Genomic DNA, 22,129 nt, shown 5'->3' on the forward strand with positions numbered 1-22,129 from the left:
TAACGTCATCATTCACGCGCGCACGAGATTAAATTATATTTCTGATGTGAAGTTGAAAGTTAAACTGACAAAAAGTTTTGGTCAGTTTAATTTCCAACTTGATCATTCGCGGAAGGATACAGATAATGAGTCGAAGTTCTACAGTTTTATTGGAAGAAGAACAAAAGATGGGGGAAGACGTGGCTTTTTCATTTACGGTGACCTGGATGAATGTTGCTATAGTAACTGCAGCATTGTTAGAAGAGTTAAACGTGAACCAACTTTTAGAGGCGCATAAAATGTCTAGGTGTTTCGCGTTACTTTCTCTCCCAGGAACAATAAATGGCGAAAAATAAAGTCGCAAAGGACTGAGTGTATGTGGAAATAACAAAAAAGTATTATTCAGACACAACGCGTCAATTTTACTAAAGGAGTGGACGAATAGAAACACGTTGACCGACCCTTTGTAGGAGAAATAAATAATAACGTTAAAAGGTTATCATTTCGTAGTAAATAGCTAACTTACTGTGGAATGTGTGGTGACTATGGAGATAGATAAAAAAAGGGGACAGCAATTTCTCCAAGTCACAAAAAGTCGAGCCTTCTCTCCGCGTATGCGTCTCACGTAGCCCAATCGGCACTTCTGAAAGGAAAGCTGGAATGTCACGAAACACAGTTTATTTTGTGCAACGGCCATTACCTGACATCCCTAACAGGCAAGGTAATGGCTAAAAGCTTCCTCACATCTCAGAGATCAGACAATTTCCACACTCCTCTTGGCACGCTAAAGTATCTCCTTCCGTCATCTTACATATCCAGCATTGCAACAGTGGCGCACCCTCTCATCTAGATTGTATTTTTTCTTTCTTTCGCTTGCTTTTTTTACATAGCACTTCTATTTTTCCTTTCAGGGCATTTTCCAACGTTGATATTATACTTTATTTGGTTTTGTCTCTTACGTTACCTGTCCCTGTGCATCCCTAGCCTCTTACACTCGCCTGATAAGAGCATCCAGAATTAGAGTTGTTATTCATAGAAATAATAAAGTACAGTATTTTCTTGGAGAAATTTCAGAAGTAACGTTAGCACTTCAATACTGAATATGACTTAGCAGGTAATCTTTGATTAATCTGCCCTTCTCCCGTGGTCAGATACCTGTTCTGCTATGCTTCGAAATCTTAAGGCTTCATATGGTTAACACTTCCACCCTACCATCGGTACATAAAAGTATAAATCAAGACTCTTCAGTCCACATGGTCTTTTTCCACAGTCGTCTTGGCTTTGGCGACACCACTCCAGTCGAATCTTTCGATTTTTCCCATGCAAACACACGAATCTTCGAATCTTTCATATAGGCACACGACTGCAATATCCCATATTCTTCAACTCCCGCTGCAAATTCAATTAGAAGTGGGTCTTTCTTTTCCAAAATTAATTTTTCAATGATTGGCTGCACACTGAACCTTCTATCCTTACACACAATTTGCTTTAAACTCCTGCGATTTCATTCTTAGAGTACAGACTTTCTGCTGCATTTCTTCCTTTTATACCTGCAGTTTTCTTCCGTCTTCCACTCCATCTTTCCTTCGACTTCCCAGTTATTTTCTTTTTTCCTGAATTTTGGTGCCTAAATGTGCTCCATAAATACACCTTTTAGAAAATCAGAAAGATCTCCTGTTTTCCCCATGACTAGATCGACTAAGAAGCCCCAGAAAAGAGTTCATTTGCAGAACTGAAACCTTTATTGGTAAGAGCACCTCTCTGTTCCCCTTCACAAGATATTGTAACTGTTTCTTGTTTCACTTATATGCACACCCAGGAAATTTGGTCGCCTCATTTGTCTGGTGCAATTCATTTGGTCTATTCTGCACACATGAATACTTTAAAAGGTTTATTAGTTGAAATGTCCAATGACTCATAAGAATTCCTTGAAATTTCAGCTAACTTTGTGTTAAATTCAGAAACCATCCCTTTTGTTGCCTCCATTACGTGTAAACTATTATGCTTGTAATATAATCCACAGTTGTCAGCCATGGATAAATTGAAAGACCCATTTTTCATCCTTTTGGGTTCAGAAGTCTCATGGTCTTAGTCTTTGGTTTGCAGATTACAGCACGCTGGCCCTATTGATGGAAATATTATGAAGTCCATTTTATACTCTTTTTGGCCCTGAGAGTTGATGTTTTATCACTCAAGTTGCCGGCTCAGCCATTGGAAGGCAGGAATAATGCCACGAGTGACTAAGCAGTGGTAGATCAGTTGGGTCAGTGAAAAAGGAAATAAAAAGGAAAGTGACTGACTTTGCTTACTACTTGTAAGGTTGAAGTTTAAATTTGTAACTTTTTAGGCGCATCAGCAACTTGAGCCATATTGTGCAGAAACATATCCAGCATTGAAACAAAGAATCCAACGCGCTCTAATATTTGCAAGTGAACTTTCAAGCAAACCCATTTATCATTTCGAAATCTAATTGTTTAGGAACATTCTTATAAGATAATATTAGAATATGAACTGACAGAATAATGTACATAGTAGTACAACTGCGAACTTGAGATAGTTATGACTTATAAGATAAAGGAATTTTTAACAAGTTTGTCATTATGTTGTGATTGCAGATAGCAATTGTGGAGTTTTACGTTTAAGAGAGTGAGTCTCTCTTCTCCCGCCAGCTTAAGTTGAGCTCTCAAGCTAGGCTGGGGAAATGTGGCTAGGGTGAGGGATGCTCGCTCCAACAGCTCAGAAATGGTGGAGTAGAGTTAAAATTTTTAGTTGATCAACGAGTTGTTGATCGATTAGGAAAAGGTTTCCTGGATGGGGCGACCAACCTCCTCGTGGTGAGGACGGTAACTCTTGGCGGGGGAGGAGACGCAGTCCTCGCCGCTAGGCCAAAGGTCGTTGCGTCCCTTGTCATTCAATTATGTTTGCTGAACTTTGATATAATAACCATGAAAGGTTTAGTTACGGCTATAGCTGAGGACTAGAGGTATATGGACCTAGGTGGCAGTTAGGACAAAGGTTGATGCAAATACCAATCAACCTAAATCACTCAATTCCACTTTTTTGAATACGTTCGTAATTATTATATACAGAACAATATAAAACATCATTTTAAAAACTAAATGCATACAAGCGAGCAGGATATCTGGTTGTTTCAAAATTTCTTAACACTGCGTATGCTAAATGCCATTCATCAATATTACAAACCAGCGCAATAAAACTTCCCGAATTCAAGAGGCTTGACTGTAAACTTGGGACCTTTTACATCTTTGAAGTGGGATCTACACTCTGAAAAATCAGCTCTGACAGGATGCTTGGGAAATCTCCGATCTGAGAGCCAAATTATCCCATTCCCTGTTAGTATGTTGGATTTTGGATGCCAGTGCTAGCGAATGAAGATAAAATATCAGAAGAACAATTTTATAGTAAAAAATGGTAGAACAACGGAGAAATCCCATTTCCTAAGAGACGATGTTAAAAAGAACGAGCTTAGATGAGCTCCATAACTGTATGTTACTAAATTAGTTCACAGGACATCATCTAATTTTATAGAATAGGCTAATTGTAAATAGAAATTGGAAGAGGAAAGTATTTTTGTCCCAATAATTTTGATAAGTAGTATACACACACCCCACACAAACTGATATCCTTTTGTTCATACGATAATCTCTTATGGAAAGCTTTTTCGGTCTGAAGATAGACGTGAAGTGCCACAACGTATTTGTGTAAAATTACTGGGTGGAATCGATGCGCTACAGCACTTTGCAGAAAATTCCATGGCATTACGAAATCTTTCAGTACAATCCCCAGAACCAAGAACAAACATCTCGGAATACTTGTAAGGTGTAATGCAGCCCATATACGTACTCAACCAGATGGAAATACTGGAAGGAGAAAATAATATTTTGCAAGGATAGAAGTGTCATGGATGTACCCGTGCAGAATAACGCAGTTAAATGGTGATGCTTTTTAACGCCCTGTCCACGGGAACTAAAAACAACATCCGAAAAAGAAAACAGATTCTCTCGACAGCGATGTTCATCCGCTAAACCATCAAGTAAATAATCTTCGATAATGTGACCATTTATTCTTTTAGATGATATAAGAAACCAAACATTTTATGTCATTCCCAGTCCTTTGAAGTTCTGATATTTTTCTCTAAACTATTCACCACAGAAAGCGACCTATTATTAGTTTGGATCGTTATAACTACAATAAACAGTCTTTACAATTGTCATTAGATGTCAGTACAGTAGTGGTAGTAGATGGAGGCAATTAGGAATCCAATTTTGCGAGCGTGTGCCAATTCATAGAATATGTCAACTGCATTGACGCAAGCAACAATGCGATTATACCAGGATTAAACTACGCTGCACACTAAATGTGGAAAGTATATTAAAGCACAGTTATTACGTACAATAGCACTTATTAAATCCATTTGGGCGAGTTTGCCCATAGCAGAGAACTCAAAGTATTCAAATCAACTGTAAATATCACCGATAGTTCACTAACGAGATTTTGTAGCAACTATTTGGTTTGTTTGCCAAATAATAATGGAAATGAAACGAAGGAGGAACGTAATTAATATTAAATGAAATTACATGTTTTGGCAAGTAGAACAACCACGATAATTTTGCTAGATAATGAAAGAAAGAAAACCAATGATAGAAAGAGAGAGAAAGATTCAAAGAAAGATATTCAGAGAGAGAGAGAGAGATCTTCTGTACATAAATCAGGAAGAGGATGAAACACTGAAGAGCAGGACGTGGAAAGGATGTGGGATGGGATCCCATAACTGTGATTTAAAGGAAGAAAGATGCGGAAGGATAAATACAGATGGTCAGGAAAAAGTCAATGTGCTCCTGTGCCCAATATACTCTGATGGAAGTTAATAACAGGAATCGTTCTTACATGCTACCAGGATGTTATGGGAGCTAATGGCCCCATCTGGGCGGCACTCTTATCAAAAATGAAGCATTTGCTCTTTTTCTGCACCTGGATACTGAGGAGTCTCATAGGATCGAAACCTCTTCAAAGTTTCCTCCGTTTAATGGGAGGAAGGAATTCCACTGGCAGCGTGATTTATACGCTCATTTTTGCAGCAGGTATCTCACTGTTAACCCCATCTCGTCGGGTTCTCCAGTCCTAATAACCAGTCATGTGTGGCTGCGAATGGACAAGCTTATGTTAATGTTTGTCATCACAAACATCCGGAGTCGTTCACTACAAGGCAAAAGTCCGTTTTGACTGATAAATCCCGGAGAACATTTGTCAGTCTGTGGTTGCAAACTGCAGCCGTTCTGCGTGTGGGTGCTTCGTGCTTCGCTAATATCGTTTTAGGTCGGGCACATTAATCGTTAAGAGTTCATCAGATTAGAACACGATGTCATATTTCTGAAACTCTAAAAATGTTTAATAAATGACATCACTTTTTCATTTTATCCGTGGAACTGTTAATTCTACTCTTTGTTCATAATTAATGATTTGAATTAATATTTGCGCCATGAATATATTTCATTACCACCGATTTTGAGATGATTTGTTCCATAAATAATGAAATCAACGGTGGCATTGATTTTCTCCGTTACAAATGTAGTCCTGCCATCTTGCGATGGAAAATAGAATGATTTCAAACAGACTTGAATTTTGTTTTGAAAATGGCATCCGAAATGTGAAGCTTTCCCAAATAAAGAACTTCTATCTTCAATGTGATATTTTGTAAAGTCATCATCGGAATTCCTTTTTTGGATATTTATTATTTTAAACTTGTTTTAATCTTATTGAAACATCACTCTTCATTTTTAAATAACGATTATCAACAAATTTATTATTAGATTCTAGTAGTAATTCTAAGTAGGAAAACCATTTAAATAAACCGAAAACATAATGGAAAAAAATAAATTAATAAACTTGATATTGGATAAATGGGTGTGAGGATTATTTAATTTGCACTAGTTCATTTTGCAAAAATAATGCTTTTGGTAGTAATGGAACTGTTGAGCGGCTTAAAAAATTTCAAAGTTCAGTAGTACGAGCCAAACTACTCTTTTTGGAAATCCAATAACCCAACGTTGGGTTTGGGATTTATTTCCATGACTGCTTTGAAATATAACATCGTGCCTTTTCAAATATTATTCATAAGAAAATTACAGACAAAAAATAAACAGAGCTAAGGTTTGGTATATCATCACCATCTCTCTCTCTCTCTCAGAATTCATCATATATGTCCTTACTAAATTCTAGTGTTCTATTCACAATTTTTCAAACTATTAAGAGTTTTAACGTTGTTTTTTTTACTGCTACTTATGTAGTAATTCGTGAATTACATACAAAAAAATTACTATAAACAAATCTTATATTGCTGCGTGCGAATCAAGAAACTTTTAAAATAACCAGAAGACGTCATCAGATAACCAAAAGATGGGTTAAGTTCCAAAGGATTAGTATTACCTAAGAAGAGCACTCCCTGTTCAGATAATTAATAGTTGGTGAACAATTGCCTTCTCCGATAGCCTATAAGACAAGCACGTGAGCTTTTCTCGGAATTTAATACTAGAGCACATCCCCAAGAAAAAAAAAAAGATGTCGCGTCTACAATCTGAGGTGATTATACACAACTTCAGTATTGGTAGTGACAAAATTATACCACTCCAGTCGAATCTTTCGATTTTTCCCATGCAGACACACGAATCTTCGAATCTTTCATATAGGCACACGACTGCAATATCCCATATTCTTCAACTCCCGCTGCAAATTCAATTAGAAGTGGGATTATACAGTTTGTACAGTACCAGTCAACACAAATTATCCACTTCGTTTACCTAATCTTTCTTATACATTTATTCAAACCACCACTTCCATAATACTAGACAGTTTAGAGCAATCAATCATTCTCTGGCTGAAGGCAAATTTCTGCATGTCTCTCTTACAACCAGACTTTTCCCAATATAAAAATTCTCTTATGTTATCCATGAAAGAGTAAAGATACTATTATCATTTAGAGTTCTCAGTCCATTTAAATCCTTAAACACTTTAATCAGTTGTGCTCAATACCTAGTTTTGTTGTTGTTCTCTACACAGTTTCAACAGATACATATCATTCTTATAATAAGACACCCAAGACTTGTATACATTAGTCAAGGTGCGGCCTAACACTTGCTGTACACGACAGGATAATCACCTCTTTGCCCGTGCTGGAAAAATTTCTCTATATGATTGACAGAATCTCATGAGCTGTCATAGAAGCCAATCGCCACCGCTCACAAAATTTCATGTTGGATTGTATACAATTATAACAAGATCGCTTTCATTTCCACTACCTTGCTTGTTGTTATTTTGGTTTTTAGGAGCATTAGCGACTAAGGCCATATTGCTCCGGGAATATGCGGTGGTCATTCCCTGACCTTTCCGCATCCTCCGTATTTGGTGGTGACGGGCTCGAACCCCGGTCTAATCAAGAAGCGTGTGCTATGCACTGCTGCTCCTTCCCACCTGGCTACGGAGGCGCCTCCACTACCTTGCGTATGGGATGCTATTGGTGTGTTATTCAAGGATTACTGCTACCCATATGCAGTACCTTTCATTTATCAATATTAAAATCAATTGCTCTTATTAGCCCGTGTGCGTAATTTCTCCAGGTCTTGTTGCAGTATCTTATCCTGATTACTATCGTTAACCCACGTCACCGACCTTTTAATCAGAGCCATACTTAGATATTATACTTGATATGCGTATATCAATATTGTTAATAAATATAGCAAAGAGGAAAGGATCCAACACCGAAAGGTGTGGGAACACACTTAACTCAGCCTATGAAGAGCAGTGTCCATTAATAACCTCTGCTTTCTGGCATTGTCCTTTGAATCCCTCCCCTATCCCTTTGTGAATAGGAGAGACATTTCATCATCTGCAGTAATTGCCTAATATAATTTTAGCTTCAATCATTTCTCCTCCTGCTATCACACAAAAGTATTTAACTCCCACTTAAAATTAAATATAATTATAGTATTCTCATTCCTTATTTTCGTGTGAATGTAGACGAAAAACATTTTTTTTTTTTTTTCAATCCACTTTAATTTTTTTACTTTGTTTTATTTTATTCATCAAGGTTTATTAACACTTCCTTGTAACTTACTTTTTTTTTCTGGATTTATTTTTAAACTAACAGGGTGTACGAATTTAAGTTTCTATCGGCTACATGAATACTTGATAGGAGTAACTATTTTCCCTTTAAGAAGGCTCGTGTCGCTTATTTGGAAAGATTTCCTTTGAGAGCTTTTAGAGTAATTAAAAAAAGAGTAATTAATTAAAGCAATAGAAGCAAGCAGCGCTGTAAAGCAACTAAGTAATACCGTGGAGCAACATCTACAGGGGCTATAATCGTTTCCTCTTTTAAGTTGGTTTTGAAATGGCACTATCTTCGGGACAAGATTTTCTCAATATCGTCCCAAAGATTATCGAGTTCCTCAACAATTTTTCATTAATTTACCACCCACACCTAGCAGGTGTGGATGTTGAATTAATGCCAAGATAGCAACACTTAATGGGTTGATATCTTCTCACTGTGTGGGTATTTTTCGTTACTGATAGTTTTGGAAGAGCAGAGCAAACTTAAGAAATAAGAAAAAAATCTTGAGGATACTAATATCCATCGAAAGTGTGTTAAGCAAAAACTTAAGATGGACATGTATAAAAGATGGGAGAATGAAAATTAGCTAAAAAGACATTCCAAACAAAAATGAATGCTAACTAACCCAAGAAGAAGAAGATGGATCCACGGTCTCAAGCAAGCAAGCAAGCATGAAATGAAAAGAGGCTTAACTCTGGACGGGATTACAGTGAATGGAAGGCTGGCAGTATAGTCGTAGTTCTCCACGAGGACTAATTTAAACTAGATTTTATCACCAACTAAATATAAAAGATTTGAATGATGATGATACATCAGTAGTATCAATTATTAAAACCGAAATTTTTATTATCCTTCATCTCTCTCTCACACACATACTGGTAGAAAAAACAACATTCCACCTTGTTAAAATAACAGTCGAATCAGCCCATTTCGATTAGATTTCACCTGCTGATATTAATAGCTAATGTTAATACTCTGGAAAATTTCACTACATGCTTTTCCAAAGCATGGGAGATTTCTTGGACCTTGAACGAAGGAAGATTTTTGGGGACAGGAGATAGGTTGCTCTCTTGAAACAGCATTTCTAATGAACTGTTCATAAACTGTTGTTGTGATAGTGAACTGAAGATTTACTGCCAGCAACCATAAGTAGAGTGGTAGAAAATAGAAAATTGATGTAAGGGATGAAAGAAGGATCGAAAGTTTAATATTTACCAATCGGTTTATACTCGTAACATTACAAATATTCACCTCGAAATGCTTTGTTTCTTGGCTATTTTTTTTTCTTTTGAGAGCTGTATTTCTGTTGTTATACGGCAGATATACAAGTCAACATCCTCAAATAACCTCCATATTGCAGATATCTACGATTTGTTCATGTCCATTGCCCCACTTTTCCCATTAAAAGAACTTGTGGGTGGGAATGAGTTAATTCGTCCTTCAGACAGTGTGCACTGCCTTTGGTAATGCCATGTTCTGAAAAATGTTTTAAGTCTTTGGGGTCTCTAATACAAGCGTAATGTACATCATGGAACCAGATGACTTGTTCACATACTGTTTTCAAAATATCGCAATATTTTGCCTTCTCTCCTTGTCCTGTTATCTTCTCATGTCCAATTTTATTACTCAATATGATTCGGGATAATGCATTAATTATAAATGATATTTTATTATTATAAAGAGAAAAAATTTCAGAAATGGAGCAGAAAGGAATAAATTCCATTTAAATGCAATTTGCTTGCTGTTTGTAAGTTTCTAGGCAGAGGTAACAATAAAAGGCAGGATATGCTCTTTAAAATAACCAGCCTTTGTTCAAAGATTCCACTGCGACCACATTCTCATAAAGGAGTATACCTAATACTTCTTATGTGGTAAAATCAAACCAGAGTAAATGAAAAGCAATACCAAGACAACCATGTAATATAAAAAATAAAATCCAATTGTGCAGACAGTGAACAATTTTTCTACTATAAAAGAGGGTTAGAAGGGGGAAATTGGGTTAGAAATAAAACAAAGACGAAAGCTAAGGTGTATAGAAAGAAATGGAACGAAACATCATAGAAATGAAGATTAAAGAAGCAGGTGGAAGGGATTATCATTGAAAAGCGAGTTATGAGCCTATTATGATGGGGTAGTATGATAGTAAGAACCAGACCTATAATGCTCAATACGTTCTACGTTGATATCAATATTTATAAAAGAATAAGAGAAGTTTACCTCAATATGATACGTAGAACACTTCCGTATGATACTCTCCAGAAATTAAAACGAAAACAATTTTAAAAAAATCGAAAATCTTACCTTACAGTAAGAAATAATTAACAATAATTAAAAATCAAATGAACACAATTTTAACGCAATTAAAAATAAAGTAAAAAATTAATTTAACGAAAAACAAATGCAGAACGATTTTCCTTCCTGAAGTTGACAAAGCTTTTCGAGCGTGTGTTGTCCTGATCACAGGAATGAAAATTACCGAATAGAGGTGAGCATGGAACTTAAATAGGGATTATTTGTCTTCGCGCATGTGCGTAAAGGGATTAGATATGGCCGGCAAATATTAACAGAATTCTCATGTAATTTAATTTCGACGGTTTCTGCAATTAATAGTCGCGTATAATTACGTTGAACGTTAAGTATTTTGGCCTCGTTAAATAAAAAAGTGTTTTTCATTAACGGCGTGAAAGGCTGATTCTGACGCTGCTCAACGAGAAGCACGAACTGAGGCCGCGTGTTGATTAACACGAAAATTCAAAGGAAATCGCGTAGAACCCTGATAAGACGAGTCGCAAGAAATGCTGTGTACCAGATCATTTATTTGCGTTGAAAACGAGAAAAGGACTGAGCGATTGTTCAGTAGAGTGTGTAATTTCCGTATTGGCCTGGCAACAATTTTAAATTTGGTATCTTTAAAGAATCTGTTAAGCTGTTTGTGCCACTGTTCAACGTATGGGACAGAAATAAAGTATTTTTTGATATTACTATTGTTGGTTGGTGTAGTATTTTGTATCCATCCCTTAGCCTGTACCCTAATTCGGTTTATTGTAGCAAGGGGATAATCCCTGTTTAAGAATCTGCTGGTTAATATTTGTATTCCGTCGTTGAATATTTGTAGGAATTTAGAAATTGATTAAAGATAATCGTTCTTTTGTAGGTGATCGGGTGATAGCTGTTGTAATGTAGAAGTATACCGGTGTTTGTAGTTTTTCGATAGATGTTAAATTGGATTTTATTCGAGTCCCGAGTAAGCGTGAAATTTAGAAAATTTAATGACTTTGTATCCGTATCCTCCCTTTCCAATGTAAATTTGAGTCTAGAATGAATATTGTTAAACGAATGTAAAATGTCTTGGATAGTGCTACTAACGGTAATGACTAGAACATCGTCTAAATACCTCCCACGATATGTGATACGGGGGTTGAAAAGGTGTCAAATGTATCTGCTCAATCGTTGAGAGATGATCTCTGAAGAGCCGCTCAGGCTCAATCCCATTGGCAAACCAAAAATTTGTTTGTACACTTTGTCTCGAAAGATGATATAATTGGCTTCAACTAAGAGTTTAATTAAATGAAAAATTTCCTTAATAGGAAGCTTCGTATAATTAATTGGTATCGAGTTATTATTTAACATATCCCAAATAATATCTAATGTGTATTCAACGTTTAGATTCGTATATAATGAGGTAACATCTAGTGAGAATAAATTGTCATTGTCGCCAAGTCTACAGTCCTTAATGTTATTAAATAATGTATCGTAGTTCTTAATCCCAAATTGTATCGCCTCTCTGAAGGGTTTTATAATGCTGTATACATGTGTGGCTAAGGATGAAAATGCCGAGTTTCTGTAGGAAACAATAGGCCGAATAGGAAATCCAGTCTTGTGTAATTTTACCTGACCAAAAAGAGCAGGAACACTGAAAGTTCTGGCCTTGAATTCCTTTAACTGAGCCATAGTAATGTAGTCGATACATGGTTAACGTTTTATTGTATTCATTATCCAGATTGGTAAGTGGTACCGGGTTTATTCTAACTTATTAATATAATCAGGTTTATCGAGTAATCTCCTTTATCTGCTCTCTAAATAATAATCTCTTTATTTTCCCGAAGTTCACATAAAACTGACTGTCATGTGTATTCAATTTGAAGTACGCATAGAGACAGTTATTCTGAAATAATCTAGATATAGGTCATAAAGTCTCCTATGAAGTGAGTGCAATTTTTTATATATTATTACCCATCTGGCTTTAAAATGTTCAGTGCACAAGTAGTTTCTTAGTAATTTTACTGTATTTAATTATTCTAATTTTTTTAATCAAAGGCCTGTATAACACAAGTAAAGCTTAACGCATTGCAAAATGAAATGAAAGTAAGAAGGGCTCATTTCCCCATAAGAAACGGGTTTCCTTTGAACACGAACTTGACCCTCCATTATCCTCACGGAGAGGCAAAAGAACACGTATAACTTTTAAGTTGTTTCGCTGTGGGACAGTATGAAATTTGAGTTAAATATCAAGTGGACCACAAGTTATGGGCAGCTAGGTCTAGCTTATGTTTCATAGACACTGAATTTTCTGGTTTTTCATATGCTGATACTTCCTGGCGAGTTTTCCAATGACTCTTTCATATTAATGCCATTATGGCAGGCCACTGGCACCAAGATGTTTCAATTGGTACCTCCCCATACAATTAAAATTCTCGGTAGATGATCTTAGGCAGACAGTTATCCACAGTCTCCCACTCTGGCATTTTTGCCGTCAAGCCTTTTGTTCCAAAAAATATCACAATACCGCCTTCGTAGTGTAAGCACAGCTGTCACTATGAAGGCCGTAGTGATAGTTGTACTGACAAGATGAAAAATGGCGTTAATCATACATGCTGGACAGTCCACAAGCTGTGCAGATAAGAGTCAGATGAGAAACGAGTCTCTTCTTCCCTTAGGTGTCTCGTGGCTGTAGACACCACTGTTAACAGTGCCTGAAAATAAAATAAAAAAACACCCACCCCATCTATCCATCCCCTGTACTATTCTTCCTTAAATTTATTCAAATTACTCACTTCCACGACAGCAGACAGATGGAATGTTCCAACATTCAGTTGCTCTCCGGTTGAAAGCAAATTTTCGCACATCTATCTTGCAACCATCTTTTTTAAATTTATTTCGCCATATTTGTGTGTTGTTGAGACGGAGTTAGACCACCACCACCATCATCATTTATTTACTCAATGCAGTTAAAGCTTCAAACAACTCAGTCAGTTTTCCTCTCGATTTCTCAGTTTACACACTCTGCAATTTGCAGAACTGAAATCTTTAATGGTAAGAGTAACCCCCTATTTTGTTGCTCGTTTCTATACCCGTTCCAAGATCAATCTTTATCGCTATGGTACTCATGCTACGACCAAATTATAGGTTACTCGTAAGAGTAACCCCCTATTTTGTTGCTCGTTTCTATACCCGTTCCAAGATCAATCTTTATCGCTATGGTACTCATGCTACGACCAAACCATTGCCTTTTACAATGGTATGATCGCCTCTTTATCCCTGCTGGCGAAATTGTTTATGTCATTAACATTAACGGAACCACTCTGCTCAGAGAACTTCATGTCAGACCGTACAACTATCCATAGGTCTTTTTCACTCTCCGACTACCTGGAGTGTGGGACCAGTTGTATATTACTCTGGAATTACTTCTACCCATATGCAGTACTTTGCATTTATCAGTGTTAAACCTCAGCTGCAACTTCTCGGTTCATCTGTCTAATTTCTATAGATGGTGTTACAGTAATATACGCTAATTCCTGTCCTTAATCATCCTGCTGACCTTTGTATCTTCAGAAAATGTAGACATTTAACTTGAAATCTAATGCTATCCTGGATAACTGCTTGTATAATTAGGAAATGATTGATTCTCTAAATATACAAGCGGTTTATGTCAAAATGCCGGGGATCGCAGAAGTTGACTCAAATCTGGCATAAATAAGTAGGAATTCCTTGGCTGATGCAAAACGTCAATTACCCGGAAACTCAATAGTCTATAAAATCTTCTATTAGTAGGACCTGTAGCCAATTTCCATGAGCCACATAGGAATGCTCTATATCTGCAAATGCTCCAAATCTCAACCTCAACCAAAACTCAACCTCAGTTTAGCTCCGATTTGTAAATCGAGTCTCATGGATGGGCATGTAGGGCTTTGTGAAGACTTGAGCAACCTAGTGACGACATATATCCACAATATATGAGATACGAACACTCACACTCACTCTCTCTCTCTCTCTCTCTCTCTCTCTCTCTCTCTCTGTGTGTGTTTTCTGTTTCTCCCCCATTGTTATTATATGCTCATTAACTTAGTTTCGGATTTCCTTCAAACAAAATAAAAACACAGATCTCTTTCCTATAGGTATTAGGAAATAATTAATTAAAATAACAGGCTAAGCATCCATGGTAAATAAGTTATATTACTTACTCGTATGACTGCCTGCCAAAGACATCGTAAAATAAGGCTAAAACCTTGTTTTACAATGTCCCACCAAACAAAACTTATTTTTTTAAAACGAATATCATTTTTCCAGCTCCAGTTGTTGAACGAGGATGGAAATCTGAATTTTAATAAATGTGAATTGCTGATCTATTCAAGTGAATTTTATTATTTAAAAAGTACTATACATTGAGTGATTAAAAATCCTAAACATAACAGAACACTTAATAACTGGGATGTTGGTGGATTACATGTTGAATCCTATCATCAGGACTATTTAGGAAAGTTTTTCAGATATTATTAATTGTTGTAGGATTTGATGAAGTTGAGTTATAAAATTATAAAATTAAGAAGTCGAAAACTATTATAGCATATGCATATAGAAATCTGCAGCATAATTAAGACCATTAATATCATAAAATTAAATAAATACGAATTCAATTTTTAAAATTTTTATGGATAGCTTTCGAGGGCGAATTCTCTTTCGTCAACTCTTGAATATTACTTCGAATACGCTGTGTCCAAACAGAATCACATTCTGACATCAACACATCACAAAGCGGGGAGGAGTAGACATAATAGTAAGAAGTTGAAAATAAAGCAGAATATAAGTGCAAAGAACTTATTTTTTTCTCCCAGCTAGAGATCACCATTAATTAAAATAACCCTAATATAAACATTTTGTCTCTACTGAATTTGTTGCTCTGCATATGCACCTTGCCATTCGGGCGTTGCTGAGCGTCATTCCAGATTACTGCACACGTACCGTATTCGATGCATGCAGCAGGAATCAGAAGGCTTCTGTCCATTATTAAGCAAGTTAAGGTCCTCTAACTCCGTTATTACACAGTGGGATTATCCTTTGCGTGCACGAATAAGTAGATTAAATCGTACTTGGAGTCTCTCTCCACATCCGTTGTTCTGGTGATAATATCAAGAGAACAACTGTGTGAGAACATGATTATGGAGACGGTTATTCTGTAACATGAATTACCTTTAGCTGTCGATAATACTGCGACTGCTTCCAAAAGGCCTTGGTAATGGTCATTCTGTGTACAGCAATAGATTCTCCAATTCCTTTCACCCTTTTTTCCTAATTCCACTTTTATTGTAATGCTGACTTTCCCTTTCTTCTCCCTTTTCCGATTATCATGCCCCCCTTTTCCTTTGTGGTGTAATGTTGGCATGTGAACCTATTTATGGGCATGGTTGTTAACGTTTTTATTAAGGATGAGAAACTTGAGATGGGGTCACGAACCCATTCCTTTTGCATTAACATTTGGTGGCTGTGAAGGAGAAAAACGCTTGCTTCGATGATCACGTGTGATGTCTGGAAATTTCGAAAAGCATTTTCTTTTCTACTTTGTTGCATACTTGCTGTTTCTCCGCCAACAGTATTATCGTGTCCTAAGGATTTTGGGGGGGTTTTCCATTCGTGTATAGATGTCGACTTCGCAGTATTACACATCTCCTCGGTCAAAATTCCCCTTTAATCGTGGGTTGTGCAAGCATCCCTGTATTTATTAGCAGTTCTCCTTTGGCGTGATTGTGGAAAATCTGTGCTGCTCTACGCGACACCTGGCAGGCACTTCGAGCTGTTTCTTTGCGAGAAAAATATCAGCCAGAGCGTTGTTCCACAGATAAATTTAATTATCTTCCGCTGCCAGTGCCTCGTGTACACGTTAATGTAAACACCGAGAAAGGAAGTCGCGATTCAATATCCTGAAGTCTTCGTGAAGACTGGACGCATTTCTCCACAAAACTCCATAGTAACTGTTGGGTATGGTAAACAATCACGCAGAAATAATGCGCATACACGCTCACAGTGAATAGACCTTAGAAGGATATAAAGATGAAGTGAAAACGCGAGAGAATGAAAATAAAAAGAGCAAAGAGCAGAAATAGAAAGGGGAAAATAAATAGGAAGTGTGAGAAAGAAGGATACTATGGAAAAGGATAGAAAATATCCTTCAGCTACAATATGTGAATAGCCTACGTGATATGTATGAAAAATTGCATATGATTATATATGATTTAGCAAAACCCCTTTTCATCAGATAATAGTGAAGTTTGGACCATAAATTTGTCACTGAAATGGAATATTTATGAAGAAATTAGCAGGATACACAAATAATTATAATTCGGCTGAGCCAAAAATATTAAATTCTTAATTACTAAATACTAATATCAATTAAATACATTATCTAACTGATTTACTGAGAATGATAACTTATTTTTTAAAAGTAACTGCATAATTAGAGAACCCGAATTAATTTCATGCCGTAAATCGGATAAGGTTAAGGTATACCTCTCATTTCTAATCTAGAACGAAATGCAATCATATATTTGGAAGATTCCAAGCAAGTTCTATGGCTAATTAACAAGATGACAACAGGAGAGTCACAAGCTGAGAAGGCCAGAGCAACAAACATGCTAAAAATAATGATAATTTCATGGTTATGATGACAATAGCTGAAGACCGGAGAAGCATCTGGATGGCAAGTTCAAGATTGCCCAAGAGTTCCAACAACCCAGGGTGACCTGATCGCTAGCTGACTCTAAGCGAAATTTACGGAATTCGGGGTCGGGATGACTGCTAAGCAGCTGATGCTCTGTGGAGGCTCTCAAATTCAAGAGGAACCAGAATTTCAAGGAACTAAAATTTTGGTTCCATTTAATTAAAACCCTCAATAAAGAAAGAAAGCGGAGACATGTCTTGTGTTCCCTTAAATTGGCGCACAAGAAATTCCTTATCACGGAAAGAACAACTCTGTCTTTAGAACAAAATTGAATGGATCAATGTTCTCTTTGGAGAACATTGATCATGATTCTCTCCAGATAGTTCCAAATGAGTTCTCTTTGGAGAATACCCACCCATTTGAACCATCTGAGAGAATGCTCCCATTCCTGTATCATCGGGACAAGGCATCATTATGGCAACGGTGGGCTGATCGACTGAGGGAAGTACTTGGTCTTCTCAGTCATCTAATTGGAATCTCTCAAAGATTTAGTTTATGGATCTTTCAGAAAAGAAAAAAAGTTTGCCTTGAAAATATTAAAGTCCTAGCACAACTGAAAGTAATCATCATGAGCCATAACATTAATATTATTAATATGTTCCTAATGTGCGTTCGCTTTGAGCATATTCTTACTACCGAGGATAACACAGTGATAACAAGCCCTGCAGTAATATATTTATTGTTCACAAGTCATTGATTTGGAACTAGCGGTTGCTGTTATTTGTACCTTCTTAATTGTGCCTTTAGTTTTCTATGGAGAGAGAGAGAAAGAATCTTTATTACAACCTTTGTTTCAACACACGTTCATATTGGTTGTTCGCTGTGTGTAAACTCTGGAGAGGGAGGTATGGGTGAATAGACGATCGTTGACGTTACTCCATTTTTTATGGCTAAGTATATTCTTTCTGTCCATTCGGTTCGTCGTGAAACACAGAAGGGTAAATTCTCATCACAATAGTAAATTTTCCACAATCAAAAACATTTCTCAAGGATCCCACCTTTGGGAGGGTTTCTGTTTAATTACCTAATCCCAGTGTATTTTCATCCCGGAAGAAGTCATCATAGAATCGTACTTTTCCGAAAAAAGGCGAAAATGTTATTCTGAATGTAATAACCACCTTGGTGGTAAATTTTGCAACTTCAACAGAAGAATAAAATTTTAAAAATCGAAAAAGATCTTCACATTTTACAATTCTACAAAAGGATGGGGGTGGCATATTTGGAAGAGTCATAAAAGATGGCGTATAGCATTCCAACTGATATCATACGTACCTCATGATGATTTGTCATTCCTTAATGAATTTAGTAGGATAAGTGATATTTCTTACTTAACAATATACACGCAGATGGAAACATGTGTAGAAGACTATTCATAAGAAAAATAAATATCAAATAACGATTTTTCCACCCTGCAGAAACGCTGACGATTTGCAAACTGCCATAAGCACATTATAATATATATTTTTTAAATATTACGTGGTTTCCTACTTAGAGTGTGTAAGAACTATTGCAGGAAACAAGCCAACGAAAACAAGTTAACCCAATGGCCAAATGCAGACACCCACTGAAGAAGAAAAAACAAAAAATGAAAGGAAGTTCAGGAGAATCACAGTGGACACTTTTTCAAGAGTCATCGGTTCTGTGGAAAGTCCCAAACATTGCATTTCCTTGAAAGTGGTAATTGACACCTCAGTACCATTTCTGGTTGCAACCATCTCTTCCACGTTGTATATATAAAAGTGTTTTAATTTTATATAAATCATTATTTAATCGCACCACGTTTTATTTTCAACTTTTGATTTTAAAAAATGATCGCTCTATCAGATAGATGTACAAAACGATATTGTCATCTAATTTTGCATTTGAATTTAGATATGGAAAAACGACATTCATTTGCCGGATGTGGGAGTTAGTATTCCATCCGGAGAGATCAATTACTGTTGGTGTCTGCTGAAGCAAGAATAATGCAACCATAACAATGAACGGTGGAACATCATTAGGGCTAGCAGTGCTGGACAATGAGGGATGATTAATAGCTCCGATGAGATCACTAGGCGTAACATTGTATATTACAGAAAGCAGTCCAGGACTGGAGAAAGGATTGTAAATTATAGTTGTCCGGAGAATATCGACATATGATTGATCAGTTCCTCAAGAGGGAAGGGAATCGGAAGAGATCTTTATTTCAAGAATTCCATTTTATGACACAAACGTTTGGAGGGGATTATTTGGCGATTTGTGAATTTTTGCACTGACATCAATTCGGTCTACTTCAATTTATTCATTCCGAAATATTTTGGAATACTAAGCAAGATTAATCATCAAAGAAATAAATGAATAAAAGGAGAATTCCCAAAAGGGGGGGTAATTGTAAGAGTGTATGATGCTGGGATTACGATAACCATGGGAACGGACAAGTGTGTCATGATCAACCCACACTAGTATTTGACACACGACTGGTATCGTCCTCCCTGACAGGCCACAAAGTTTAATATTTGAAAAAGTGTTCGGCTTTTTTTGAATTGTGCTTGGAGTGCAGCAATGTTTGACCTTTTACCAGTAGACCGCAATATTAATTTTACATCTTTATTTTTAATAATTCACATTTTTTGTAAATGTGGATTTTGACCATAAAAAATACGGATTAGTTGTAATGAAAAAAAACATTATTAAAATGTTGGTGATACAAAGTATAAGCATGAAACCAGTTAGTGGAGTCCCACTGGAAATCAGTGTTGGGCCCTTTGTTATTATCATTATTTATTACCGATATTGAAGGTATATAAAGTTTAAGCTGTTGATGATTTAAAGGTTGGTTAATTAGGGAATACCACTGCAACATGACTTAGAAAAATTAGGCAGATGGACTGAGAAGTAGCAGTAATCCTATCAAAAACATACCATTTGGTATCAGACTCAAAATAGTGCAATTGAGAAAGACTAGGGGTAGTTGCACAGTTCGATATGAAGTTCTATGAACAGTGCAGACAGGATACTAGGACACCTCACGGGAGTTGTCAATGATATACAAGAATTTTATAGCAGAGACAAGAAAATGATTATCCTGTTGTACAAGGAAATTATCATACAACACCCCGCAGTAGCACAGTGGTTATTATATAACCACCATCCTCCTCAACCGGGTGGAAAAGGACCAGGATCGAATCCCATTCAATGACGCGAGGAACTTTTATGGGCTTTGTTCACTCCGTAGCTGAGTTGATAAAGTCGTGGATAACAAGGTCTCCCTAACCCCGGAACCTCCGCTTTTTTGCCTAGTAAAACAGACAAATCTGCCAGAGGACTCACGAAATTATAGACTTATTACACATGGACAGGTTTATTGTCTGGTGGCCCTAATATGACAGATTTTTTAAATGGCTAGGCTACATCCTGAGTACCGCATACAGGTCTGGATGCCTCATTGCAGAAAGGAGGTAGAACTTTTTGAATGTGTGCAAAGAAGGGCAACAAGGTTAGCCTGGGATCACAAAAGGGTTCCCTTATCGAAAGAGTCCTCAGTTTTACAGAATGAAGAGTTTGGAAACTATATGCACCTGCGAGTAGACCGGATTGAAGTGTTTAAATGTTTAAATGGATTGAGTAAACTAAATGCTGATGACACGCACTGTATTTAGTTATGGATACATGGTTGGTTGAGCGGCTCAAGGTAGAAAGGGTGGTTATATGACTCAGTAACAAAAAAATTAAATTAATTGAAATAAATTAACTGAGATAAATTTGCCGATCTGCCAAACCTGCGACAGGTTTGGCAGATCGGCAGCTTAAATTTATTGCCTTCAATAGAAACAGAATCCTCAAAGCTAATTAGCCCGGACGTGGTGGTATCTGCAACGAACAAGATCAGCTGATAACAACATATATTAAATTAGCCACACTCAATATTATGACATTGTCAGGAAAAATTGAGGAGTGTGTGGACATTTTAAAGGAAGAAAAATAAGCATACTTGGATTGAGTGAATCAAAATGGGAAAGAAATAGGCGTAGAGAGTTACGAGGAGGCTATTACTTATATTGGTCTGGGGGGGGTGATGTAGCGAGGAAAGGTGTAGCCATCGTTATAGACCACAGGATTAAGGAAAGGCTACTAGAGGTGAATAATATCAGCGACAGACTCATGTCAGTTAAACTGCAAATGAATGACAGCGAAACATTGAAGATAGTACAATGTTACGCACCGCAAATCAGTTGCGAAGAAATGGAGAAGCTGGAATTTGAGGACAAGCGCGAAGAGAACATCACAGGTGGAGACATAGTTATCATGGGTGACCTGAACGCAAAAGTCGGAGAGGATAGACAAGGACTAGAATACGTTATGGGTCCGCATGGTTGGGAACCTAGGATTGATGATGGTGACAGCTGTTGGATTTCTGTTTACGGAACAGCTTGGTCATAGGAAACACCTGGTTCAAGAAGAGAGAGAGTCACAAAGTGACAAGATACGGTTGGGACCGTCAATAGGAATGCCTCCTTGACTATATACTCGTGGATAAAGAGCGACACAGAAAACTAGTGGACGTCAAGGTCATCCCTAGTGTCTCCTTGGGTAGTGATCACAGGTTACTTGTTGCAGTTTTAAGATTCTCTAAATTGAAGAGGATCAAAATAACAAGAGAGAAAACTAAGGGTGTGGAAGTTGAAAGAAGAGGAAAAAGGGGGCGATGTTCAGAGAACAGTTCAGGAAGGTTGTACCTAAGACAATGGTGAACAGAGTGGAAACAGAATGGAAAGCATTCAAAGACTGTATAGTAGGACTGACAGAGCAGGTTTGTGGAAGGAAAAGCAATAGAAGGAGATGGAAAGAAACCCCATGGTGGAATGACAGGACGAGAGAGGCTGTTAAAATCAAGAATAATGAATTCAGGACCTATTTTCAGAACAGAAATGATGAGAATAAAGAGAGACATGAAACTGTGAAGAGAGAGGCTAAGAGGATAGTTAACGAGGAGAGAAAACTGATTGGAAGAATGGAGACAAGATATTGACGGTAATAAAAAAAACGCCGTATGG

This window comes from Mastigoproctus giganteus, chromosome 9 (assembly GCF_048544385.1).
Source record: "Mastigoproctus giganteus isolate SK-2022 chromosome 9, ASM4854438v1, whole genome shotgun sequence".
Lineage (NCBI taxonomy): Eukaryota > Metazoa > Arthropoda > Arachnida > Uropygi > Thelyphonidae > Mastigoproctus > Mastigoproctus giganteus.